The sequence below is a fragment of the Vidua chalybeata genome, chromosome 6 (assembly GCF_026979565.1).
Source record: "Vidua chalybeata isolate OUT-0048 chromosome 6, bVidCha1 merged haplotype, whole genome shotgun sequence".
Lineage (NCBI taxonomy): Eukaryota > Metazoa > Chordata > Aves > Passeriformes > Viduidae > Vidua > Vidua chalybeata.
Genome location: NC_071535.1, coordinates 35328342 through 35356177, shown reverse-complemented (window position 1 = coordinate 35356177; position 27836 = coordinate 35328342). Strand labels below are relative to the sequence as shown.

The 27836-nt window shown below is 39.8% G+C and overlaps 1 protein-coding gene across 3 annotated transcripts in view; it reads right to left on the bottom strand.

The window, feature by feature from the left end:
- RGS6 (regulator of G protein signaling 6) overlaps positions 1–27836 on the bottom strand; it is a 258597-nt gene that overhangs the window by 114407 nt on the left and 116354 nt on the right. The gene's annotated exons all lie outside the window — the stretch shown is intronic.

Sequence of the window (27836 nt, the reverse complement as noted above, 5' to 3'; positions counted from 1 at the left end):
AAAAGGCTGTATTTGGTTTATCTTCCTCTCCTTGTGATAGTGTCACCTTGCAATTTCTAATATTGTTTTTACACCTAAAAATAAAAAAAAAATACTCAGGAAAAAAAGCCAAAGACAAAGAAAAACCCAGCAAAGTTTCCACTCAGGATGAAAAGATACCACTACAAAAGAAAATGTAAATTTTTTTGAATTTCAGAACAGAGGGAAAGTAAAGGCTTTGAGAAGATTTGTCAGAGAATGAAAGAATGCAGATTTAATTATTTTTGATACCTCTAAAACTATGTATTTTCTTCACATTGCTTTTTGATACCTTTTAAATACATCTATTTTAAAAAAATGATTGGTTTATGAACACAAATACATACAAGATTACCAGTGTTGGAAACAGCTTGGTTTAGCCCACAAAGAGACAATGCTGAAGAGTTTAGCACTATGACGCTTTCTGTACTAGCTGTGGGAAGGAGTTCCAAACAAAAAGCAGTCCCACTGCTGTCCACCCACACCATGGCTAAACACTGCAAAGTATGAAAGTAATTTTCTTAGCGAGGTGATAACATTTGGGCAGTTAGCAATTATCAAAGAAATGTTTTTCAAGTACTCTACTTCACTCTCTGATGTGTTGGTGAGCAGTACTAAAATGAAAAATATTAGATTAAATTTAAAATTTGAGCATTAATCAAAACAGATTGCACATTGTCTGACAAAGGTTATCTTCATTTGGCAATTAATTTATTCAAATATGCTAAATTATGCTGATAGGAAAGTTTGCATAACATAGGACTCAGAGAGGTTCTTTAACTGAGCCACTCAAGTGCTTTGGTCCTTGGCTTTGATAGCAGCTATTGCTAGAAGGAAAAACCGAAACCTCACAGATTCCTCAGCAGAATGCATGCATTAAAAAGGCACATGATTCTCATAACATGATCATCAGTACAGGACTTGTTAACATTTTCATGCACTGAAATTACCATTTATTATGCCAAGATTGACTGGTGCTTTCCCTTTGGCAAAGAAAATGTTGCAAATCAAACAGTAGTTATGAGTTCTGCCACAACTCAATTACAGTCCTCACCATGGGTGAAGTTATTTACTTCAGCACCAATTTTATGATTTATTCAGTGGTTCCATTGCTGTTAGCTCTGAACTTTTTAGTAATGATATTGCTAAAGACAAAAAAAAATTACAACACCTTAGAAAAAGAATAATTTTCCTTCTTCATATAAAAAGAGTTATAAGTGGCAGTTAATAAAAATGATGCCACATCAGCTTTTTTTTTTTTTTCAAATCTCAGCTTCAAACTGCTGCTTGATTCAACTCTGGCATTTAATGCAGCTAATGCACAAATGGGGCTCTGCTGTTTTAACCCCCTATTTTACAATACTTGTCAAAAATTTTCTGAGAGAATCATAGGTGTCCCAGCTCTGCACAACACTCATGCACTTTTCTTGAGCAGAAATGGCTAAAAATGAACCCTACCAGAGACACTGATTTTAAAGACTTCTACCTCTTGACACCTAACCAGTATTTTTCCTTATTTGATGGGAGGATGGGGAAAAACTACATGTGGACTGGAAGTCAGAAACTCTACAAAGAAAGGTATTGCTTACTTTTGGTACTTTATGATACAATCTTCTCTCCAGGGCACTGTGTAAGAGACAACTGAAGACACAGCTCACAACACAGAATTGCTCAGCAAGAACACAAGGCACTCTCGCCTGCCTCTCCTGCCAGCAGACAACACAAAAGGCCATCTCTGGCCCTGTAATGCCAGCTTGCTGTTTTATTCACTGAGAAAGGACAGGACAGAATAAAAAGAGCAGACACTGCATCCTGTGGCTACAGCTTGGTGGCTGTTCCAACATGTGACCACATCAAATGAGGGAGAGTGAGCTGCCTCCAAAAGATGAAACAGCTACTCTTACCCTTTTTTATATCACTTCATATGATATCTGCATCTACACGTGGGTGGATTTTCTTCCTTTCAAATGAAGAAAGCATTCACTCCAGAACATAAATAATCCTTTGCATGACACACTTAAGTTTTCTCATGGATTTTGTATTCAATTAGCTCTGTTCTCATGGTGTGGAGGGAAAACACCTAGCACAGGTAACAACACCATAAACATCCTAAATTTTATTATACAGGAGCAACTGGTCTACAACACGGTTTTGACTTCAACTGTACCTTACTTTCCCAACCAATGGCTTCTGTACTAGTATACTTTGCTTGTAGAATATTGCTTGATTAAAGAAAAAAATGTTAAAAACCTATACATCTCAGCTGTACAAGAGTGGTTAGCCAGAATATCTTTTTCATTATGTTTTAATGTAATGCTTGATGCCAAAAGATGGAATTGTTAAATACATAACTACATTACAAGAGTTGATTTTTTTAAATTGTAGAATGGCAGCTGAGAGACAGATGTGGTATTTGGTTGTAGTTCACATGGATTTAATTACTGAAAGAGAGTAACATACAAAGAACAACACATAAACATGAGTTTTAAGCACCTAGAATTACAATATAAATCACAGATCACATTAAAATTATTTGCCTTCCTCATTCCAGGATGGAATGAAAGTAATTTTACACACAGATGGGAAATACATTTAATGGTTTTCTAAAGAAACTGGGATCATTGTTTTATGATGCTTAAATTGTTCTCCCATTCCAGGTTTTATAAAAACACATAGGATACTCAGAAATGTGACTTTGACTTTTAGATACAAAGGATCTACATGTTAGTATGCCTGACTTGTACCCCTATGCTGTTAAATCTTATTAGTGCCAACTCTGACACTAGCGTTTCATGGTAAATCATTGGCAAAAGAGTATAAGGGGGTTTCACTTTGCTATAAAATCATCTTCCTACCAGTTAAGGTCACTGAAGTGTTAATTTATTCACCATCGAGGCAGATTCAAAGTCTACCTATTCTAAAATTTCCTTTTTCTAAGGTATTATTTCCCAAGTTTTTTCTCTGTTCAACTACAAAGCAACAAAAGTAGCACTGAGACAGGATTAAAAGATATCTAGCACCCGTTCCAGCCATTTGTGTTTCAGTGCACTAACTTTTTGTAGCAATGCAGCTACAGGTTGATCAAAAAAAGAACAGAAACAAAAGTATGACAATTATTCTTGTTGATAAGAACAAAACTTGCCCAAAGAAATTTATTTAGTACTTCCTTGTATCACACAAAAAATACATTTTTAACATAAATTCTCCCCTAAACTAAAACTATGTAGTTCTGCAGCAGTGGGTTGAGTTTCTGTAACTTTTTTTTTCCAACTCAGATAGTAAGGAAAAAAAACAACAACAAAAGAACTCAAGAAACTTACTCCAGAGCTTTTTTTTTTCCTTTATGTTCCTCCCTTCTTAGCAACCTGTTGTAACCCTTGTCCATCCAGGTTTGATCTTCCATCCAACTGCCAGATTCTGCCCCTAAGCCTCCATACCTCCCTCCTTCATTTGTGCAGTTGCCCAAGGACTTGAGGACATACAGCACTTAAGGGTAAGCGCTGTTTGCATTGAAACATGGTGCCACATTTCACTCTCATTCATTTTTCCACACATGAAAACTAGAGAAGCAGCTCAGGAGCCTTCTATCTGAAACCTTTCCTGGGGAAGGAGAGGAGCACAGTAACCATGAGTCCTTTCAAACTGAAAGCCAAATGTGGTAGCTTACACAACTGCTGCAGTGGATAACTGTTCCCTCCTGAAGTGCAGCTCTGAGACAGAAGACGGTGCTGTGACAGGAAATGGTAGGTGGAAAAAACACTCCTGCAGCACCAAAGGTGCAGCCACTCCACCATCAGTCCCAGGGAAAGAGAATTGACTTGGGCTGCCTGTATCTAACATCAGGCAGCAGAAAAAGACATAGCTGGGCTCTGAGCTCAGTGCTGCTGTACACTCTGCTTACTGGATTCGTGAAGCTTATGACACTATTAGTCTTTGTCTATTAGCAGAGGAGATTGGCACAAATACATAAATTAAACTTTTTTTTTTTTTAGTGTCTGTCTCTTTAGTTAGCTGAACACCATAAATAGATGTTTCACATTTAAACATCTTGATTATAGACTTCTGAGGGACTTTGTTCCTAAACTAACAGAGAGCAGATAAAGATGTTTAAGCTACAACCTAGCTTTGATGAACATTTTTCATTTTGATCAGCTCCTGAAGCCAAAACCTTATTATATTTTTCAGGTAGATTGAGTAATGAGCTTTTCAGTAAGCTTCAGTAACAATTTAGTTACTCTGCTCTCTTGCCACTTTATTTCTACTACCAGCCGTTTCTTGCTCTGACATGATGTCACATTTTTGTTAAGATGGAAAGACCAAATGTGGATCCTTCTATTAATACATGAACCCTGCAAATTGCAAAAAGCCAAGAACACTTATTTGAAGTATCTGTCTTAGGACAGATGCACGTAATTCTCACCTGTGAGAGCATGCTTGGCTAATGGGAAATATATACATGTATGCACACATATACTATAAAAAAAATCAAACTTCAAATATGAATGAGCATGAGTCAACTGAAATTTCTTTACTCAACCACAACTGAATGCTGGGTCTATTCATGTTTTCACAAGAAAAGCTAAATGCAAACTACTTCTCTTTGCAATTTTTAATACAGAGCATTCCTTTAGAATGAGGTTTTATGTTCTACATAAAGAGGACTAACTAAGAAAGTAAAGAAATCCTCTGAAATAAGTAGTGTTGACAGATTTTTTCACTACTTACTTTACCCTAAAGTCAAAGTGAGTGAGCAGGATTTGGTACTTAATGCTAACAACTTCATTAAAAAAAACAAATAAAAGCAACACAAGTGAAAAATCAACATGAATTAGACACTTGCTCTCCATCTAACATGTCTCACAGCACTAGCTGTCTGAAGCACAAAGGCAGGAAACACAAGACTGCATAAATCTGTTACTTAACCAGGGTGGTGGGGCAACAGAATCCTTATACCTGGAGTCAACTCAGCAAGACACAGCTCTCACCCACCAGTAAGACATTCATAAGAAAATTAGTAATGGCTGAATAACTGGAAAAGAAGTTTTAAAAAAACTTAGATTCTCTGCAAGCCCTCTTCAGTTTTGTACCAATATCAAGTGGCCCCTATTAGTGCTAGGAAGTATGCATGAAAAGAAACAAGACCCGACAGCCTGGAGATCAGCAGCTCTGGCTCCACGCTGGCCTCTGCACCTGCTTCAGCTCAGCAGTGCACAAGAGCTCTGCGGGAGCAGGGCGGGAGGGGAGGGTGGAAGGCCATCAATAATTCATGGCTGAACAGCCAGACGGAAGACGAAGGGACTGCACACTGCATGGTGATTTCAAAGCTGGCGTTCTTGAGTGTTCAAGGCTGTTAATGTAAGCATGGCCAGCAGGTACTTACTGGTGTCTTCCAGCACATAAATGAGCTGCTGGAAGGGGCTTATGCTAGACTGCATCCCAGACCTGAGCAGCTCTCCAACATGCTTACTGAGATAGGTCGGTCTCTACCAGACATTCAACACCAATTTGCCTCCTTTCATATTCAGGAATCAAGTTCATAATCAGAGAGGTCTGACTGCTTTCCCACATTTAACACTGTTATCAGAATTAGGCTTCTGATGTATAAGGTACCAGCAGGTTTTCAGGCCAGGCAACTAATACTGCAAAATAAACAAAAACCAAAACAATCATAGATCTTTATTCTCTGCTCATAGTCCTTACTCAGAAAAAAGATTAGCCACCAACTTCCACGTGTCATTTGTCTGGTCACTTCTGTTGCTATCCTGAATCCATGGAGTCAGTAACAGCCTTTCCAATGTAATATCAACTCCAATATACCTGGATGCAAAGATTTCTGTCACTCAATCAATGCATTGTCAGCCTCTGAATTTCAGGTCACCCTGAGGCTTTAATGCTTGTCTTCCTGGTATTAGCTGTTTCCTATCTTGTTTAGATTTCTGTCCTTCCCACTACCCTGTTATTAGCAACAAGTGACTGTCACAAGCATTTTGCCTTTGCTTTCCAGATGTAGTAAGAGAGGAACTTGGATTCTCTTACTTCAGAACATGCAGCTCCTCTTTACTGGTTCCCTGGACTTCAGAGGTTACTTCCCACCTCGCTGCATCCTTACCTCCATGTGCCTCAGTCTCCTCATCTCCTTTATCATCCTGCTCCCCACCACACATCTGTTCCTCTGAAAGTATGAGAACTTGTCACACTCTAGTCCCAAGCTTGGAGAGCTCTCTGGGAAGTACCAAACATGCTCAGGAGGGAGAGGGCTCCAAAAATTGCTGCTTATTCAGTCTTGCTCTATATAGTTGATGCTCCCTCTGAAACTCACTGTTTGTACAGCTTTTGAACCCACTGTCACACCCATATTTGGTGGGAATGGGAGATGTCAGATACAATTCTACAGTTCTACAAGAACAAGTGGCTACATATTAGAGAGAGTTCATCAGAGAGTTCACGTCAGTGCCAGGGCTATGGGAATTCCTGCACTGAGCACCCAACACCTATTTGCCTTCAGACAAGAAACATACAAGAGACCTTATGTACAATCCAGATATATGGGAACAGCTCCTGCTAAAACTTGCAGTCAACTTGAAGATGCAAACCTGAGAGCAGCTGTGTTTCCGTTACTCACCAGACTACCTTACATGCCTTTCCTCTCTCAGCAGTCTACAGTGCACCCAGTTTAAGACCATCACCAGTTAAATGCCTCTACCCCAGTTCAGGGATATTTGTTCTTGCCTCTGCTTCAGAGCTTGCTGCCCTTGCCAAGGTTCCAACACATCTGGCTGTGAATCAGGACACAGAAAAAGCTCTACTTGGTTGTAGTGCACAGAGTTGGAAGACAGCTGCTTATAAACCTTTGGGGCACAGAGGAAGCCAAATTCTTGAACAGAAACACAAACAGCCCAGAGTACATTATTTAAAATGCATTTGGTTACCTGTTGAGAAACTCACAGGAAGCTTTCCCTCAACTTCATAAAATAGCAAAAGTTACATTGTTTTCAATATTAACAATACATGCTTCATATCTTAATCACAAATGAAAAAGGAACTAATACCTTAATGGCTAAGTGCCACTGGGTACCTCCAAGTTAATGTTGGCTTATCATTAAGGGAACTGTACTAGAGACTTCAGACACTGCAGGAATCCATATTTCAAGTTTTACTGAATATCTGCTGAAATACCCATTCACACAGCACAAACAGGTATGCGCCCCACATTCACCATCACTTTTCACACCACCTTTTCATGTGGCAGATTTAAGAACAAGAGACACTAAATTTGTGACATCTCCAACAGCTCCTCCTTGTTATTAGAAATTAAACTCCCTAGTTAACATATAGTATCTTTCACTGGTTCTAATTCTGAGAGGGTTTTCATGGGAGTTTCAACAGGCATTGGGCCATGAAGTTTTTCTTCATAAAATACCATAACATATTTTGTTATTCCGTTATTATCAAAAAGCTCCTCTTGATGATAACAATCTCAAGCTTTCCATATATTTTTATATTCACAGCTCCAAGTATTTTCTGATCATTTTCATTGATAAGTTTGCATTTCATTAGTGTTTATGAGCATTTCTATGAAAGCGTTACAACTCATACCACTGAAGTGGTGTGCACAGTTTGTTCACTCCTCACAGCACTGTTCCTATATGTCAGTCTTAGGTATATAGAAAATTTCAGGTCACTTCTGCACCAATTTATTGAGAAAATACTGACAAAGTATTAAGTAGATACTTACAGTATGCTGAGTATTATCTAGCTGAAAAGATCAGTTTAAAGGATCTGTAATGAGTATGAGGCAGGAATACATTCATGCCAATCCACTGAAGTAGACTGGTTGCCACTGCCAACAGCTATGCTTTGGCTGATAAAAGTCTTTGCCCGACAACAATTGCTACATGCTCTGCACAAGGAAGTACAGAAATGAATTATCCACAAGTAGTATTATTCTGAATTGCTGTTGGATTTTTCTTTACTACAGCCTTCCTCAGATCTCTTGTATTATTTAAAACTAATGATGCTTCAGTCATTCAAAAACACGACATGTAGCCTGGTGCATTTGCTTCATCTGAATAATGCTAAAGGCAACTTCTGGCATGCCCCAGTTCTTGAGCTCAAAACAAGTTTTTTAGTGATGTATGCATGAACAGGGGTTTGCTGCTATATAGCTCTGTCCTAAATGGAAATATCAAAAAAGCCTGTCTTTTTAGATTGAGACCTCTGGGAACTGAAAACTAAACTAGCATAAAATATCCTCCTCTCCCCTTCTTTGAGGTGAGATACCTGGTCAGTGGATGTCGATATAGGCAGAGGTGAGCAGTGGGATGCTGGAAGAGACCTTGCATTACAAATTTGGGACAATAAATTTCAAAGCCTGCACTTGGCCTCCTATACCTGTATTCTTGTCCTTGCTGCTATTGCATCAACTGCTAATTCTTTATCCTAATTTCCTCCTGTGGAAAGCAAAATGAGCAATCTCTCTTTTTCCTGCAGTTTATTCAGCCAACCAGCCTCAGCAGCTGAGGTCAAGTGGGGATAGAGCCACACAGCTCCTCTGCCAGCTCCCCACCATGGCCTGCTTTGCTCTCCACAGCCAATCCAATGGGGCTGTGCAAGCAGCAGCTGGACTTGAGATGCTGTCTCTTAAAGCATGCTGTTTAGGGATCAATCTCATGTTCCATTTTCTTCCATGGTCTCGGGTCAATCTGGCCTCTTAAGCCAGTAGCAGCCCTTCTACAAGTTTTTTTTGTTTTTTTTTTTTTTTTTTTCTCAATAAGGATCTCAAGGAATTGTAGAAACTCATGACTTGGATGTTTTTTTTCTTTTAAAGCAGAAATTTAGGAGAAGTATGTTCTGTCTTTTCAGCTTTATCTGTCTGCACAATTTTTAAAATAACTTGCGACTGGACATGTTAGAGGATGTTGTTTCTTACAAACTTTTAGTGCCTATATTACACTAAATTGCATTTATGAATTAGTTCTTATCATCACCAAGGCATAAGCAAACTATAAATATAACACCAACTGCTATTACTATTAGCTCTGGGAGGCCAAAACTTAGTCTAGGGACATTTCTAATTGCAACTGACATGAACCTTTCACTTTTGCTCTAATTAACAGAATGAGCAGTGAGCATCAAACTGTATTTTGGAAGAGAAAAGTTACCTATTCCTTACCTGTCTGGCAACAGTTCAGTGACCTTCACAGCTGGGTGAAGTGTTACAAAAAAAATCAAACCCCAAGATGGAGAGCCTCCCTGACTCAGACATAGGAATTGAACCTGGTGTTTGCTTCAAGTCACAGACAGCAATCAGACATGAAGAGAAGAATTAATTGCTCATCTTCTCTTGGATTTTAAAGATGCTTCCCCAACACAATTAAAATGGAATGCCCAAATATCACTCAAACCTTACCCTTCCTTGCCTCAGCCAACCTCACAGAGGGGGAAAGGCCACCACCATTCCATCAGCTCCCCAAGACCGGTGGCTTTTTGCCCGTGAGCATTTCCAGCCTCTTAAAAAGAGGACCCCAGTTCTTGCCACAGGAATACTGGGCCCCTGGGGACAGGCTGTGCCTCCTCAGTCCTGTTTGAACCTGTTGCATGTGTTAATGTGGATGAATCAAGTTTGACTCACCCATCCATGCACGTGGGACAGCTAATAGAAATGGATGCAGCTTCCTGCACAGACAAGGCACATAAAATGACTCTTGCACAGCCAAGCTAAGTATCTTCAATTAGCAACACACCTCCATTACAGGCTTAAAAAGGAAAATTCAATTTGCACCTAATTTGAAAGCTTTTTACAATCTTTAATTAGTAGCAACTATCTTAGCTAATAAAACTAAATACCTTCTGCACATGCTGTTACCTAAGAAGGCATGAGGTGCAGCTGCTCAGGCAATCAGCCTTTCACCAGAGCACTCTGGAGACAGCAACAGTGAGGAAACCTGGAGCCCTCCAAGGGGCCATGCTACCACTGCAGCAGCTTCTTGTGGGGTGCCTGTCCAAGCCCTCTGTGCAGCTCTGCTCTCCACAGCTCCTTTGACAGGCTCTTCCAATAAATTAAAAAATGGCATTTCTCTCGCATTTCCCAGCTGGAAGAGGCAGGTTGCCCAAGCCACAGGACTGTGTGGCAAAGGCAAAGCTATTGCATTGAGCAACAGCCTTGCCCTGTCTCCATCCCACCATGCTGAGCAGCTGCTCAGTGTTTCCAAGCTCATGATCTTCCCTGAGCAAAGAGGAACATTTGCAGATAGCATGGGGTTGCTGCAGCAGTTTAGGATATCAGTGCCCTCAGCTGTGTGTATGATAGGATTTGCAAATTCCCCACAGAAAAGTCTGCAGAAGCAGATCAGACTGCAGATTGTATTCTTATGTCTTAGTGCAAACACCACTTCAGAATAGCTTTCATCTATTACACTGGGCTCTGAAAGGTGCAGCTAAGGCTGAGACCAACATCCTCTTACCAGTCTCTAGTGCAGAGGGTAACACAGAGGAATAACACCTGAAGCCACTTTAGCAAGGTTCCCTTCAAGCTCAGGCTACGGCAACGGGAGGGTGCGATATGTGCAGTAGACACTTGCCGACAGAATTTTTGTTTGTTCATCTCCTGCTCCTCCTGTACATCTGACCTCTAGCACAGCAGTGGTGTTTTAGAGAAAGATAACTGTTTACCAGCTAAAACCCCTACCTCTCCTCTTTTCCATCTGTGAACCCCTTGCAGTCAGAGTGTGGCAAGGTGTGGCTGTCAGCACCCCTCTTATTGTGCAGGTGACTCTGGAAACACCAGCCTCTAAGCAGTCAGTCACAGTAGTCAGGTGACTTTGGTTCCCAAGTGGCACAACCCACAAATTTAGTGCACAGTCTGCACTGTGAGACCCTTCACTTATTTTCTGCCTCAGGAGAAAGCCTGCCAGCTGAGAGCAGACTCACAAGAAATACAAATCATGGCACATCTTTAGGATTCTCTTGTATCACAGAGGGCACATCTTTTCTGCACAGCGATTGGAAAAAAAAAACAAATGCCTCGATGTCCTCAGTGTTTCAGCCTCCTTTAGAGCCTTCAGCCACCTGAACTTTGAGCTATACAACTTCAGCAATTTTCCCAAGTACAAGTCTTTAATTGAGCAATATGTTCAGTTCATCAAAAAAGCCTGCATTAGCAAAAATCAAGTCTTTGCCTTGGAACACCCATTTCAGAGGATTGCTCATTTTCTTTAGCTGTGCACTTTGTGGGGAATGTATGAACCTGCCTTTGGCAAAGATCTGACAGCAGAGTCTACAGCAGTGTTCTGAGAAGAGACTTACCTGATTACAGCACGACTGCTGGTCACATCTCTACCCTGACAGCTCAGATGATGAAAAAAGTGCTGTATTTTGTTCTGTGTTTTGTTTTTGTTGTTATTTTCATTGTCACTACTCCATACCTGTCAGCTTCTTCCCACTCTAAACAGTTTAGGGTTTTGGTTTTTTTACTGTTCATTTTAACACTGAGAGCAAAGGAAGTAGTTACATAGGCATTATATTATCCTGAACACTTGTTTTATTCAACACCTAGATAACAAAGCAGCATCTGAAAACTGCATGCTTATTTTAAGAGATACCTCAAACTATTGAAGAGTACACTAAAACAGAGGATGCTATCAAACTCTGGTCCATTTGACAATAGCATATATTTTAACTACTTAAAAATTTAATGGAAAATTGTGGAGTTAAAGAAGTACCTTTGAAGCTCTATACACATTTGCATGAAAATACAGACAATTTAAAAACCACTCAACCTCCTGTGGCCACACTGACCTAAGAAAGCATATTTGCTGAATCTATTACTACTGGTAATATTCTGTACACCAGAGCAAAGCAAATAAAAATCAAGTTCTTGTTCTCTGCTAGAATTTTACCCAGTGTCTCTCAACTGGAAAGCCCAAAGCCAGCCCATGCTTCCTTTCACCATGCAGGTAAAAGCCAGCTGGTTCTACCAGGATTTCTTCTGTTCTTCAGTTACAAGAAGTGAACCATGCATACCTACATAACAGTGATTTCTCAAGGTTTCAGAGCACAAAACAAAAATCACACAAAATTTACTCATTATTCAGCAGCACTTTCTCTCTCCTTGTCACTGTTATGATCACTGATCATTGATCCCTGTAAATGATCAATGTTACCCTTCTCCATTTTCTGCGCTGCCGTCACTGATCATAAATAACAGAATAGATGTGTGAGCATGCAGTTTACGGAGGGCTACCCTGTTTCTTTTTGTCATCAGCATAAATTTCAGCATGTCGTTTTTTCTGGGCACCTCTTACCCCAAGAGCAGCGCCATGTCATTCCTGATTAAAATTTTGTTACAACTTTAAGAAATAAGTGTACATTTAAGCTAATTTATGCTAATAAAACCCTTTTCCTCTCCACATTAATCTACATTGTGTCCTCTGCCACAGTACTGCAGACTTGAACATCAGCAGTGGTTTATGAGAAGCAATAAGCTGTGCTGCAGATCAGATCAAGTTATGTTGGCAGATCAATTTGGAAGTCTGGGCTGTAATAAAAATGTGGCACAGGGGAGGCACACTGCCAGAGCCATGTACATGCATGCATGTTTACATGCCTGGTAATGACCAGGATGGGGAGCAGGTACAAGGCTGAAATTGCACAGGAAATTTCTAAAAATCAGGATCAAGATGAATTGCCAGGGCTATGAAGGAAACCTTGCACCTAGGCTGCCTACACTGTGTCTGACTTGGAGCTCTTAGCCACATTTCCATGAATAACATCAAATTGAACTTACATGGAACAGTATCTGTGTCACTGGGCTTATTCAAACAGTGTAAGCAACCCTCTCCTCTCCAAGTCATTCATGATGACTGCAGCATTTGCAAAACCTGCAGTTTCAGATGCTGCAGGAGGCATCAGAAAGGTATTAGGACATACATTATTATCATCCTTTAACTGATGAACCTAAATAGAAATAAACCACAGGGGGGAAGTGCAGGGAAAAGTGCAGCAGAGGCCCAAGCTGTTCTGCACAGCACGCTCCTCCCTGATCTATATTATTCTCCAAGATCACTTACGGATCTTTTCTACTGATATGGAAAATTCACATTTATTAATGAGCCCCAAACACACATCAGCAGTAAATAGAAGAAAAAATCTCACTGGGAAGTAACCAAATGAAAAGAGTATGGTTAGAGTGAGGCAGGCATGGGCAAAGAAGATAAAGGCTGCCCTGGGATCCCACCACCCCATGTCTTCAGGCAAGGCTGCAGGCAGCCTGGGAATAAAGGTGAAAGGCCAGGCTCTCAACAAGGTAAAGGTCAGTAGGTGATGGAGGTGTGGTGTGGGCCAGATACTAAACCATCAGTCCAGAAAAACACTCAAACACATTAACAGAGCTGCTGAGACTTCCTTTGTTCTCATGTGTTGCATGGGAGGCAAGCTCCCTGTAAATGCAGAGCACTTACATTTTTTGATCTCTGGCAAGCAAACAGTGCTCAGTCCCAGTGACTTATCTGGTGGGACCCTATCTGCCTCGGCTTCTCCAAATTTCTACTTCTGACAAAAATCTTATCTTCCTTCTCTGAAAGGCAGCCCCAAGGCAGGTGACTCTTCCTCACCTTTAAAATTGATTACTTGTCAATCTACTTTAACTCCAGTCCCACAGTTACTGTGCTATATCAATCTAAAGCAACAGCCTTCCTCTGTCCCACACATGAATGTGAATACCTGACACAGGATTTTTGTTTACTTTTTAACCACAGACCAGGATTCAGCTTGGCTCTACAAGATCCTAAGCAGGGGGTGATGGGAGGACAAGCAAATGTCTGAAAAGCTTGTACCAGCAGTCTTTTAGTGATGACAGCACTCAACTGCAGAGCTTCTTCAAGTAATAATAACTAAGATATTATTAAATATCTACAGTACAAGATGATTCCAGGGAATACAGCTACTACAGAATAATCAATCCCATAGGATTAGAAGCAGTCTTCTGAGCCTAGTGTCTGTTAAGGCATCTGAGAATTATTCATCATCTAATGATAACTGTATTTTCTCTAATGTATTATTACTTACGTGTTAATGGCACCCTTACAACATTTAAAATCCTATCACGCCCAGGACCACGCTGCCATTTATTTCCTGTGTATGTACCACTTGCTGTCATCAATGTCCCTTCTCAAGCCTTTTTAGCTGTTGACCCAATTTAATAACTTCCTAGGTAGGTAGAGACTGCCATCCTAGCTGTAATTACAGTAAAGAAGAACCTCACAAAAATGCAATTCTTCTGAATACACAGCATCTGTTAACTCTTCTCTCAGGAATCACAGACTCGGTGTCTTGCCAGTACAATTCACCTAAGAATAAATATTTAGCTACTACTAATGAAAACCAAGCTAATGCTTTAGTTAGCATTTTGCACTGCTATACAGGCTTAGAGAAGAATTTGGGCATTGTATCAATTTGTGGTATGTTACTCACGACACTGCAACCTAACTTTACCTCAGTGGTGATTAAGTATGGCTATCACTCAATTTAACATAATTAGGGTGCTCTTTCTCTGACACTAAGATTGCAATGAACCCCATCTACAACATGGTAATTGTAACACACATTAGAATAAGACAGATCATACACTACACTCGCTAGCAACCTCTAAGATTACTTGAGCTGAATGACCTTCAGGTGTAGCCTGACTCAATAAAGTAACATATACTTGGTGTTTGTTAGCATTTTCCTGTTCTTTTCCAGTAGTCTTCCCTTTCTGCAACTCAGATCTGTACAGGAAGTAGTTAGTATGCTGACAACTTGCCAGATGATCCTGGTAATTAATTTATCATTCATAGTATCAGACCAGGAATCCCCAAATGTTAAAAAAAAAAACCCAACAAATGAACAAGCCACTACTACTTATCACCCACCACTCCACACAGAAGAAACCAGGAAGGAAAACAGCTTTGAAGTAACCCGCATGGTTTTTCTCTTCTTGTGCTCTGTTTCCATGTAGGAAGGGCATCATCTACTCTTTCTCTCTTAATGGAAAAGTTTTTCCATGCCCATATGAACCTACTGGAGCTCAGAAAACAATTTGCACAATTTCCCAGTCAGCAGTAGGATCTCCAAAGCTGGGGCACAGAGCTGATGGGTGTGTGCTGTCCTGTGCAGGCGAGATACCAGCTTTGAACGCAGGGTGAGTGCATCCAGCCAGGTTCACAGGTCTCACATTTCATCTCATTCCATCTATAAGCAAGCAACTGACAGAGGTGTCAATCCCAACAATAGGTAGACGTATCCTTTGAAATCAGGACACCCAGAACAGAAGGATGCAGAGCTTCCTAGGCATCCGTAATAGTTCATCAGAACTGGACACACAGCTCTCAGACAAAACTTGAGAGAGATGAGCAAAGGAAACAGGGCTAAACACCAGCAGGGGGTGATGAGAACAAGTCAGCCATGTCAATCCTCACAGCCTTGACTGAAGTGTTATTCTCTATTAACTAACTAACAGCTAGGAAGCACTGACCAGTAAGGAACAAATATGACAAATGAAAATTCACCAAAACACAAAGCTTGTGTCAGTCTTGCACAAGGTTGTACATTTACCCCAAACTCCAGTAACAGACCCAAGAACTGCTATGCACATTCAAAACATCACAGCTGTGTCTCTCCAGCATCACAGCATCAGGATTTAGCTGTTCTTCAAGCGACTAGGTAAGAGATATTAAGCTGCATTCAGGCACTAGAGAAAGCAATTACCACTATTCAATAAAATTTGCAGCTATGCAATCTTATACAATGTGACAGGTTTATCATGCTTCAAAGCACAGTATGATTGCCTAGAGGATATGGAAAATGCGTCTTGCCCATAGTGTTTTATGAACAGTTATTCTTATCTTTCTCCAAAACAGAAAGAGAAATAGATGTTACAAATATGGCCAAATCAAATTATGTCAAATCATATGTAGGACACTAATTTGCACAAAAGAGCTATCAGAACCTTTTAATCGCTTCTATTTGCTTCTTTTTTAGTAAAAAAGCAATTGATGGAAAAGGCTGAAGTTCTATGAAATATTAAGAGAAACTTGATAAGAAATGTTCTAGTTTGTGCCTTCTCTATTTTTAACGTAACCTGAATTTGTTCACAGTCTGTTGACTAAAACTATTTACATGCAGGTTTTGTTTCACCTCCCATTAAAAGATTGATTGCAGCTATGGTACAACTAACAAAATATCCTACTCTGCTAAATGAACAAGCACGAAAAAACAATGAAAATTTAAAAGATTTTCATAATAGTTAACAGATAAAATTCATATGGGAAGCATCCCCTGAAGAATGAGTTTTACTTCTCAAATGTAATATGAATAATACATGACAAAAGTTGAGCAGAAAAATATACCTGTTTCTTTATGGCAATATCACGGATGGCATGGATGGCAAGGAGCTCTTACTTTAACCACAATAACAATATTCCATCATTTTCACAGTAATCTAAAACTTTAAGAGCAAGACTTCAATGCCAACGTTTAGATATCCAGTTATTTCCTAAGTTGCCAGCCAAGTTGTCACATGATAATTTTAGTTTTAAAGAAAAAAACTCCCACCAAAACCAGACACTCTATGCACTGGATAGAGTTGTTCCAGACTGCTTATTAGCACCATGTCATACAAACTGTTATAAGGTTTGCATGGATAAATCAAAGCTAAGACCAGGGATGAAATTCCTAGAAAACACAGGATTAATTTATTAAATTAGCTTAGAGGGTTTTCATGGTTGATCATAAGTTTATGCTATTCTCCAGTCCCTTTCCATTCACTCATATGAGAGAGTAGGGGGAATATAGATCTTATGAATACTTGACTTTTGCTCATATCCTTATTAAAATAGGGTGGTTTCCCATGGTGGGTACAAAGAGCTAATACAACAGCATAGGATTTTTTTTTCTTTTGTCTGTGTAGATAATCCAGGCACTTGCTATGAAAAAAAAAGTGCAGCACTGTCAGCTAAGCAGAGTCCAGGAGAGCAGAGAACATTTTTTCAAGTCTGCCAACATTGAAACTTGTAACAGAAACATCCAGGTTTTTTTTACTTTCTGGAGAGAGTGCACTTATAAGAATTCCTGTCAAAGCTCCAAGATCACATCTCTTGGGGACGGCTAACATTAAGGCTTTTCTTTGAGTTGCTGAAATTAGGTCATTCTTTTTACTAGTGTCACCCCTTAGCAGAAGAAAGTTTCTTTTATCAAAGCCATATCTTCTCACAAATGCACTTCAGAGAAAACTTTCCATCAATGTTTTTTCTGTTTGGATTTTGTAGGGAAACTTGCACAACTATGGAAATTTTTTCCAAACATAGCCACCATATTAAAAAAAATTATTTTTATCTGAGTTACTATGCTTTGAATCTATGTATTTTTCTTCCAGAGCTCAAAATTTTTAGCAAAGTACCTAGCAGAGCAAGCTCCTCACACAATATGCACCATTCTCATTAGAAGTAGCTGCTATCAGTTATTTTCAAAAAGTGCTGAAACAGTAGAAATTATTCTACCATATTCATGGCACATCACTAGCATTTCAATGACTTACACCAAAGTACTCTAAAACTTGCATCAGCATAGGTAACCTGAAACTCAGGACACATGCACCAAGTGGATACAGGGACACCTGGGGGCATCCTGCACTGAGATTTCTAGGATTTTTTACCTGAAGTCAGCTGTGCATGAACCTGTAGCACTGTGTCCTGCTGTACTGAGCCCTGCAGCACTGACCATATCGTGCAGCCTCAGCTTCCCACTTGTGGGTGGATGTTCAACCCTTGCTCCATTACATACCATAAACATTCCATGTCCATGGCCCCTGCACTGATTAAATTTCATAGGCTCTAATTTAGAAGCATATGATTCCTATTTCTTGTGGATAAAATCCTGTTGGTTTTATTAGGATTAGTTCAGATTCAGACAAACCCAAAGCAGCAATAAATCCAAGCACTTCTGAACTTCAACTGAACAGAAGACCAAGCTCTACCATTCTTTTTTTTTCCCTAAGATGGGAGGGGAGCAGGATTTAGAAGTTTTTAAGTTTTTTACAACTGAACAATGTAATTATTTTGCTGGGTAGATGCTAATTTGGCTCCTGCATAATCCCCTCACATAACTCTGAAACATTTTCTAGCTCTTTAAAACAAGTGAGCAATTTCAAAATATCACACAAAATTTGGCATAGGAACAGAATTCAGAAGCTGCCTTTTATTCTCAACAAATCATTGTATTGAGGAGGCAGATTTCAAATATGTTTCTCATATCAAAAAACAGGCAATTCAAAAGTAAGTGGCCATTTCTTCCTTCTGTGCAACTGCAGCATTGCAGCAAATAATTTTCCATCTGGCAGCTGGGCTACCTGTACCATTTTCTTCCCATTAGTCCTGCTTGAGGTTCAGAGGAATCAGCACCAAGCAGAAAACTGCTGTTACCCAGATGAGATTTTCCAGTTCCCAGCTGATGGATGACCCCCTCAGGGCACTACCACCAAGGTGAGGCCAGGCATCGTGGTAGGACAGCCTGAGGGAGGAATGCAGAAGTGCAGTTCTTCAGGGACAACAGGCTCTGGTCTACATAAGAACCAACAGAAAAATAAATTTCTCCATCTCCAAATTGTATGCTGTTCACATTTTACAGTTCTTAGTACTCTGCAAAATCCTGCTCTGTCTTTGTGAGATGTGGAGTTAGGGCTGTTAGGACTAAGGACCAAATGCACACTAGGAAGCAGATGTCTGGAAAGATTCTATGAAGGGAATATATTGTTTTAGAGACTGATCGAATTATGTACTGTACCTTGCACACAGTTGGCTGAACAATGGGAACACATTTACAGCTATACCAGGAGCCATAAGGAATTAGTAGTTGTCTTTGAGTAGCCAACACTTAATTGAGGAATAGGAACCTTTTGGCAGAAATGGTGCTTGTTTCAGGTGAACACAACAAAGCACATCTTGGAAGCAATGTCACTCTTCCCCAGATCAGCTCTAAAAAGGAGCTGGGAGCTTTCAGAACTGGATATTCGGCCATAAATGTGCCCATATGTTATTCAATATAATTCTTCTAGAATAAGAGCAACCATGTAAGTGACAATAGGGCCCAGAGTACCTTTTCCACCTAACCCTTTCCTGCAGGGAAAGAAAGAGAAGTGCAGAGGCCAGAAGCTATAAAGGGATCAGATTAAATGCTGCTGTGCTCCTGCACCCAGGGATTATGGGAGACTGCCACACTGCCGTAGCCCACGGGGTTCTCTCCACTTGAGCCCTAGATGATAAAGGGGAGCTCATGGACGACTTTTCCCTTTCACGTAGTAAAACACAAAATGCAAAAACACAAAGCAGTGGTACAGGGTCTGTCCAGAAATTTACTCACTCCTGCACTCTCTAAAACACTGATCAATACACATGTCTAGACAAAACTGCAAGAACTAGGTGACTGTGAACATAGTAATTCTAAGTCTATTTGGTACTCAGGCTTGAGGGATTTTATTATTTTATTTTAAAGGACTCCTTTCAGTGACTACAGAAGAGCATGTTTAAAGGTATGGACATGATAGAGCAAGTATTATCCTTGCTCCAACTGCCCCTTGTAACACAGTAATGTTACAGCTGATAGTTTCATGCTGCTTCATATTTAAGGTATACCTTCCAGCACTCAAACCAGTTCATAAAGCTGGAAGGAGAGGGAATCACCTGCCCACAGGTATGAGAAAAGCTAGCAAGAAAGTTCATTTTGGAGTTTTAATTCTGCTTTTAAACCAGTGTCTTTCCTTACTTCTACAGTTCACTCATGAAGCCTTCAAAAAACGCTGGAGAAACTAAAAACTGTTACTGCTTTCGCACTATGCCTGACAGTGCCACTTTCATGGCTGTATAGACAATGACACTACAGATAGTGACAAAGTCAAGGTGATGGTTTGTGAAGTGTCAAGTACTGCCTGTTTAAATGCCCAGTGACAAAGCCACCAGTAAGATCTTCATTCAGAAAAGCATGGAAGCATATACCTTCACCACTCCTATTAAGTAGAGCATCTAAGTATGCATTTAACTTCAAGCACTGGCTTACGTTCTAAAGGACTTATCTGAGGAGTAGGTGTCTGTTAACAGACCTTTCAGAGAGGGGTGGTTTGCAGATGTACTAACTATGTAAGATCCTAAAATATAACCACAAAGGGAAGTAATTCAGGGTTTTTTGTGAATACCATCTCACCACACAAACTAATGAACAGGGCTTTAAGTTGAACCAGTAGAGGGAACCCAAATGCCACACACTTCGGCTGCCTCCTTGCAGAAGCAACATCACTGATAGGAACACACAGGGTTGAGAGCTCCCAGGTTTTAGGCTGCACCACACTTGCTTTTGTTACATCCACCTAGAAAGACACAGTGTTCTTCATTACCTCATGGTCTATCATGGGTATATGGACTTTTCAGACTACATACATTACATTTCTTAAAATAATTTTTAAAGGACAAATATATTCAATGTATTGTGTTTGTACAGCCTGAGCTAGCCAATTTATATTTTCCTTTACTACTTCATTCACATTATGCCTGTCTTCTATTATACCATATAATGTAATGTTCACATTATGCACAATAATAAAGAACACCTGAAAGGAAGGAAGACATGTAAGGACTCAATCCACAACTTTGCTGTCTTTGGTTTTTTATATATATAACTGTTTGTTAGCACATTTGTACCATTTTCTCACTGTATATATTGGTTTGGGGGCGGGGATAGTTGCCCTTGATACAGATTTTTCTGGCACAAAAATCTTGCAAGTGGGAGTTTTTCCCCCACTGCCTGAGAATTTCTTCTGCTTAAGTGTTTTGGAAAAGCTACAGTGTGTTCCCCATGCATTTTCTGGCAGCCTACATGAATCCCTTTTCAGCATCTTGAACTGAATTTGCATGTGAAAACAGATTACTCTAAGACAATTACAATGTCAACTGATTAAGAAACTACTGCACTGCTAGGATTGTGGAATTTATTTAAAAAGGACAATGAGGACTTTGTTGAAAAGTGAACACACTTTAAAGACTTCAGGAAACTTGAAAACTTTTTTTTCTTTTAGTATCCCATTCTGTGGGAGAGAGCTATTGGCTTCTCCTCAAGTTAAATTCACTCATCACACCATTTCTTTCCTGTTTAAGTGTCCACAGGGAAGTTTCACGTACACTTCTTAAATACAAGTGCAACTGTATCTGTTCCTCCTGAGGATGCAAGCACTAACAGATAATCCAGGGTAATAAAGGCAGTAGAGCCACATGAAAAAAAAAAAAAAAAACACAGAGCATTGGATCCTAATAGTAACCCTGCACTCATTTTATCCACTGCCTTCACGGCTTTATCAAACATGACCAAACCTCTTTCAACCTTCTCTCCAAACTGAGGACTCTCAGACAACTCAGCATCAATTTGTATGACACTTAGCTTTATGTGCTTGATTATTTGAGTTGCTCTTCTCCCTATTTTCTTTAGCACCACTAACCTTAAGATGCGGATGCCAGAAGCATTAGCTTTCATAGATTTCACATTAGAAACAAAAGTATTTGCTGGTTTCCCTATTGTCATCTCTGTCAAAAATCTGTAATTCCCTCTAGCTCAGTTTCCTCTAAAAGGATAATCTGCTGCTGACACCTGTTGTCAGCAGTGAGGGTAGTTTAGCAGGGAGTGAACATTACCTAGGGAAAATACTCTTAAGACCACACTGCATGCAGCTGGATTTCAGAAACTACAACTGGTTTATGCCCTCTCCCTCTCCAAGAAGAAAAGGGGACAAAACGGCTTCTAGTATAGATGTAAAACCAGCAAATTTGTCACAGTTGATATTTGCACAACTCCCTGATTTGGTGGAGATAAAGGATGAACTCAAAGGGCTGGGAAATATGAAGTGTGAAGTTCATTCTCCTAATGTTTACATAGAGAAAGGAAAGTACAACCCTCTTGTATTTTTAGACTGCAAACTTGAGACCAAATCCGTTATGTCAAGCACTGATGTAGGTTTAGGGAGGGAAAAAAGAATTAGGTTCTGGCTTAATTTGAAAGAACATTAGATGAATTCAAAAGCAGGTCTGCTTATGTGATTTATAATAGGATACTGTAATTCCTGGACTGAAGTAGATTCATGTGGCCTGTGTGTAATTTAGATCCAAAAGGAGAAGCAGTGTCACTTACAGTGAAACTTAACTGTGAGGTATGTGCCTCATTCTCTTGCGTGCCAGGTATTTCAATTATCTCTCTGGTACTTTGTTATAAATAAAGCTGCAAGGAAATCTTCTAATCCAGGCTGTCTGGAAAAACAAAGGAGGACCCAAGATTCACTTGTGTAATAATTGGGTTTTAACTCAGAACTACCCAAACCTGTGATTAAATTTATACACAGAAAAATCCTGAAGTGTTATACTGCCACAAAAGCACAGTATTTATCCACCCAGTCATACTCAACAGCCACCACCAATCTTCATTTGAAAGGCAAAAAACTCTAAGACGTGCAATCTGCACTTCTGAAGTTCCCAGTTTCCAACAGCTGGCTTTCTGGCCAAGGAAAGTTTAGCATTACTCTCAAAAGTACACAATTTCAAACATTGTCAACTGTTCTACTGTCTGAATTACAAGACAGTTGTGTGAACTTTGACCAGCTTAGCTCTATAACCTTTCTCCTTCTCTTTTTACCTCCTCTCCATAGTTTGTCCTGCACTTTGCTACATACAATACCTCTCTTATTTCAAAAGACTAAATTAAAAAAAAAAATAGATTTCATAGCATAGAATATATCTCTTTTATGCCCCACATAATACTGTACATACAACTGATAGCACCACTTAAACATTACCAAGCTAAATAGACTATTCTGCTGCTTTAAAAATATATATTCTAGCAAATCAACTGATTTTTATGGAGGAGATTACTTTCTTGAATGTTCAATTCAACCTCCTATCAGGAACATTCTCCAATCCTTTCTCACTTACTTATTTGCAGGCAGCCTTTGCTAATATTTATCTTTTGTCCATTAAAAATCTTTTTCAGAATATTAATTACAACCTACAGAGTCTGAAAGGCAGTTCTTGAACTGACAAGACTGCTATCTTCTCACCTGCATATCCATCCAGACCACAGAGATCCCAGGAAACCCAGCCCATAATATCAGCTCATACACAGAGCATGCCTAGTAAAACAAAAGGGCAAGGAGCAGAGAGAGTAAATCCCCAACCGGAACCACACCCAGAAACAGGGTGTGGTTAATCAACCTGCACTGATTTCACCTGAGCAGTTGCTTTCCAGGAACCTTCCTAGAGAGATGTCTCTAGGTAGCCAACCAGGAAGCATGAAGCACAGATAATTCTAAACTGTTCAGGCAGCCACATCTACCTCTAAAATGCAATCCTGAAAGGATTACATTACCAGAGGACTCCTTCTGTCTTTACCTCTTGAAATTCAAAGCACTGATGAAATGATGTTTTGGTTTTCTGTGACTGCAGGGCAGTTTAAATTTAACCTAATACCTCTGCCACAGAAGGTGACAACATTTATAGGCATCAACACTAGCACTTTCCTGCTCTCAGTTCCTTATGATTCTGGACTTACTGGTAGTGAAGTACGTACTGCTCACTACTAATTTGTTCCAAATTTAAACTAAGAGTTAAATCCCCTATGGTAGCCTCAAACATCACACAGCACTTGTGAACTTGTGTATTTTTCCAACCAGGAGACAGTATTTGGATTCACTGTATACTTTTCATCTGTCATTGCCGTGTTACAAAATTTGATTACCCTTGATTACAAGATGAGAACTGATAAGTCAATAACCTGTACTGCTTTGGGATAGTGTCTTTAGGACCACAGTAAAGATCACAGTTACTGAATTTTTCCACCCTGGGGGTGGTTAAACACTTGGAGGAAGATGTTCACACAAAGCTGAGAATTGTTGAACCAAGGGGTGCCTTGAAGTGGCAAGCTGCCAAGCTAAGGCCATGTCAGGCCCCCAGAAAATGGGCTTTTTGGAAAACATCTTTATTAGAATAGCTGTATGGACACACTGGCAGATACCTCATTAAAAAGGTACAACCCATTTCATAGTTGTAAAAATATTTTTCAAGAGTGCTACTGTTCACAGAAATTACACTTCACTTTAAAAAAGCTGATGAATCACTGCTTATTATTTGCACTCAACAAATAACATAAATAATATCTACTATAGATGTGATCTGGATTTACCAGCTCCTCAGTCATGCTGGTAATCTGTCTCCTAAATGGTCTGCTAAGTAAAAAAGGTAACTTCAGTCCAGTACAACAGTTCTACATAGTATTGCTAATTTTGTGAATGCTGTGCTAGAAGAGAGAGGAAAATGAAGTTCCACCATACTTCTTTGAGTTTGGAACACATTTTGGAGTTGTGCTAAGCCATGAAAGCACAGGGGCTTAAAGTATCTGAAGGAATTGATTGTGCTTGCAGTGGATCCCCTGGAACTTCCTAGCTTGGCACAGGTGATGAGCAAGCATATAGACATACATACAGACAGATATGCACCTGCATCAAGGTGTGCCCCTCCTTAAAGACGGCCTTGCAAAGAGGGCGGGAAGCAGAGAATTTGCAATTTTTCTGTTTTGAAGTATGTGCCTAAAAACATTTTAATTGCCTAACAGCTACAAATAAATGTATTGCAAATGGACATAAATATAGATTCATTTTGAGCCAGTTGGCATGATTACTTTCCTTAAGTGATGAAAATTACTATGTAAACCAAAGTCATAAACTGAATGAAATAATTGACTCTCAAACCACCATCCAAGCATTAAAACCTCTAAATTGATAGTAAAACGATTTTATATTGAAGTATTTCTTTCTGATACTGAGGCTTAGACCTTGTAGTTCTTGGTGGAATTTTATCACTAGAAATTTTTATCAACAGAATTAATAATGGAAAAACCATCAGACACAACTGCTAATTATTATGCTATAAATTTAATTAGCAGCGATGAAAAATATGTCATTTTAATCAACTCAGGTGTCATAAACAAGTGAAATACAGGACAGTCAGGCAACCACATGAGTATCATATTCCCAGTGATAATAGTAAATTGCTAAGTGAGAGGGTAATGGACCACTTTTTTTTTTTTTTTTTTTTTTTTTTTTTTTTGCAAATCATATAAATAAGGAATGTCATCTATATTATTATGGCAAGTTAAAGTTTGATTAGGTGCTGGGAAGACATATAAAAAACACTTCATAAAAGTATAGAAAGTATAGCAGTAATCTGAAAGATGCTGAAACCTCCCCAAAGACATCCTAAAAGAGAAACTAAGGGAACCGTAAGAGCAAAGAACCACATTAGAAATTGTTAGTGCTTCTAAAACTGAATTTATGTAATTTAAAATATTCAGAAAATTAGTGCAGAAGAAATACAAGTGAGAGTTAGGAAAGGGTTTATATCTTTCATAAATGCATAAATGTAGTGAGGATGCATTTTCCCAGAGAGAGGTCAGAAGAGCAAAGTATCCCTTAAGTAGAAAACAGGAGCTTGTCAAACCACAACCTTATAGCTACTGAGTAGTGAGTGGGGGAACGGCGTCTTTCAGCACTACCCAGAATGTGCACTGGCTGTTTCAGATTTCCTTGTGTAATACTGACCAAAGCTTTGCATGCAATAATAGCAACCACTTTTCTACATTCTCTGTTTTTTAAATTTGCTTGAGGATATTATTGCTCCCAGGTAACTTGCAATAATCTGGGAGTAATGCATCACCACAGTAAAGGGCTAAGAATTCAACAACATTTCCTGCTTCAGTCTGATTTTACGTAGAGCTTACAATGGCACAGAATTGCCAATGACAATATTTTTTAAATGTGGAGGGTTTGCATAAATTATACTTTAAAATAGGGTCATTCATTGCCATACTCCATAGTTGGCATGATTTGAGGAGCAGCCTTGGCTTTGACGCTGCAAGACAGCGTGGGTAGCTCAGTTCTAACCCCAGAGACCCTCCCCAAAGGCAGGGCAGAGGGGCAGGAGCCCCCCAGTTCCTCTGGGGTCCTTTCAGTATCTGCAGCACATGCAGCACCTTGCTCCCTCTGGGCTCTGCAGATGCTGAAATCACCTGTCCTTCTCTTCTTTCTCTGCTTTCTCCTGCTCCCACCAGCCCTTCCCCGACTCAATGGACTTCAGAGCAGAAAAATAAAGAGAGTAATTCAGGCTGGATTTCTAGGTATGAATCTGGAAAGACAAAAATGAGCACAGAACACAACCCAAAGCATCCACTGAGGAAGAAGCCAGCCCCTGGCTGGATCACCCTCATCCCCAGGAGCTCTGCCATCAGGCCAAATCTCACTGCACCACACCATGGCGAGCAGCCACACCCTTCCTGACCTCTGCCTGCGCTGCTCCCTCCGTACAGTTCTCCAGAGGAAAAGTTTGGACACAAGTGTGTCTGCTCTGCCTAGGGCTCAGCAGCTGCAGTGGAGTAGTGATATCCCCTGCCCAGCCCTTCACTGGCCAGGGACATGTGCTGCACAAATGCCAGGGACAGCCTTTATCCTCAGGGCCCTCACTCAGGCTGCTGCTCTACCCCACCACCACTGCTAATGACTATCAATACATTTATAGTAAGTATGGCCCCACACTTCTTTGTGGAGACTTTCTGCAAAACCAGGATTTGGAGTTTGCTACCATATTAGTGGTGTGATCCTGCAGACAAGGGTCTGGGTACCAGATTACTACCACTGTCTCCTCTGGAAAAGAAAGCTCTGTTGCCTTCTGTCTTGTGAGGTGGGAAATTTTTGCTCGGGCTCCTCTGTCCTGGACTTCTAACTTGTGAATCCTCTACTGTTTAATTAAAAGGAAGCTGTTAATTACAGAACAAAAGTTTAAATCTTGGAATTATTTATTTGCTAATGTAAATCAGGTGCCTGATACGTACCTTCTTGCTACTCAGCAACCCAGAAGTTGTAGTAATAATGCTGTCTTGCTGTGCTGAAGAAAGCAGCTCATTTTGAGCTTCTATTTTTCTAAATTGTCATGCCATCAATTCCTGATGAAAAGATAGCTGTTTACTTCCTTCACACAAAACAACAACAACAAAAGAAATTTTCAACTGTCTCTGGTGTCCAAACCTCCTGCTGTCACAGGGCTGTTCCCCAACCTGTATCAATCCCCCTCTTCCAGTCCATCCACCACAGAAACTAGAAAAAGGCACATACACTTCCCTGCTATCTTGAAAATAATAATTCCTATCTACACTGATCACACAGTTCAACACAGTAATTAACACAACATTTTCTAGCAAAAAGCAAACCTTCTGGCCAAGAGCAGTCATATATTAATAGTTTCTAGGGCTGGCAGCTCACAAAAAGCACACCTCACTATATCCATTTCCCCTGCAAAGCTAGGGAAAATACATGTTAATCACAAGAATGTACAAAAAAATGTTCAGAAAATAACATACTAAACTGCTGTGATTTTCTTGTGTTGCAGCTCTTTTATGGTCAGCTGCAGCTTCTGGGTTAGGAAGACTCGAGTAGAAAGGGAAATGTATGTTACACAATATCCATGGGCAGGAACCTAAATCACAGAACATGCTCAGTGGAATTTCCCGTTCATAAATATTACCTGTTATTTATTACAGTAGCGCAAACTATAAACCAAAATATTAGTCTCTAAAGGTCATTTTTTGGCTGTAGTTACAATCGCAATCAAAAGAGCAGAACTCTGCTTGGAAGATAACTAGAGGCAAGGGAAACAACAAAGCCACCTTACTTCTGTGAATTGGCAAAAAGCGAGGCATAACAGAATTTTGTT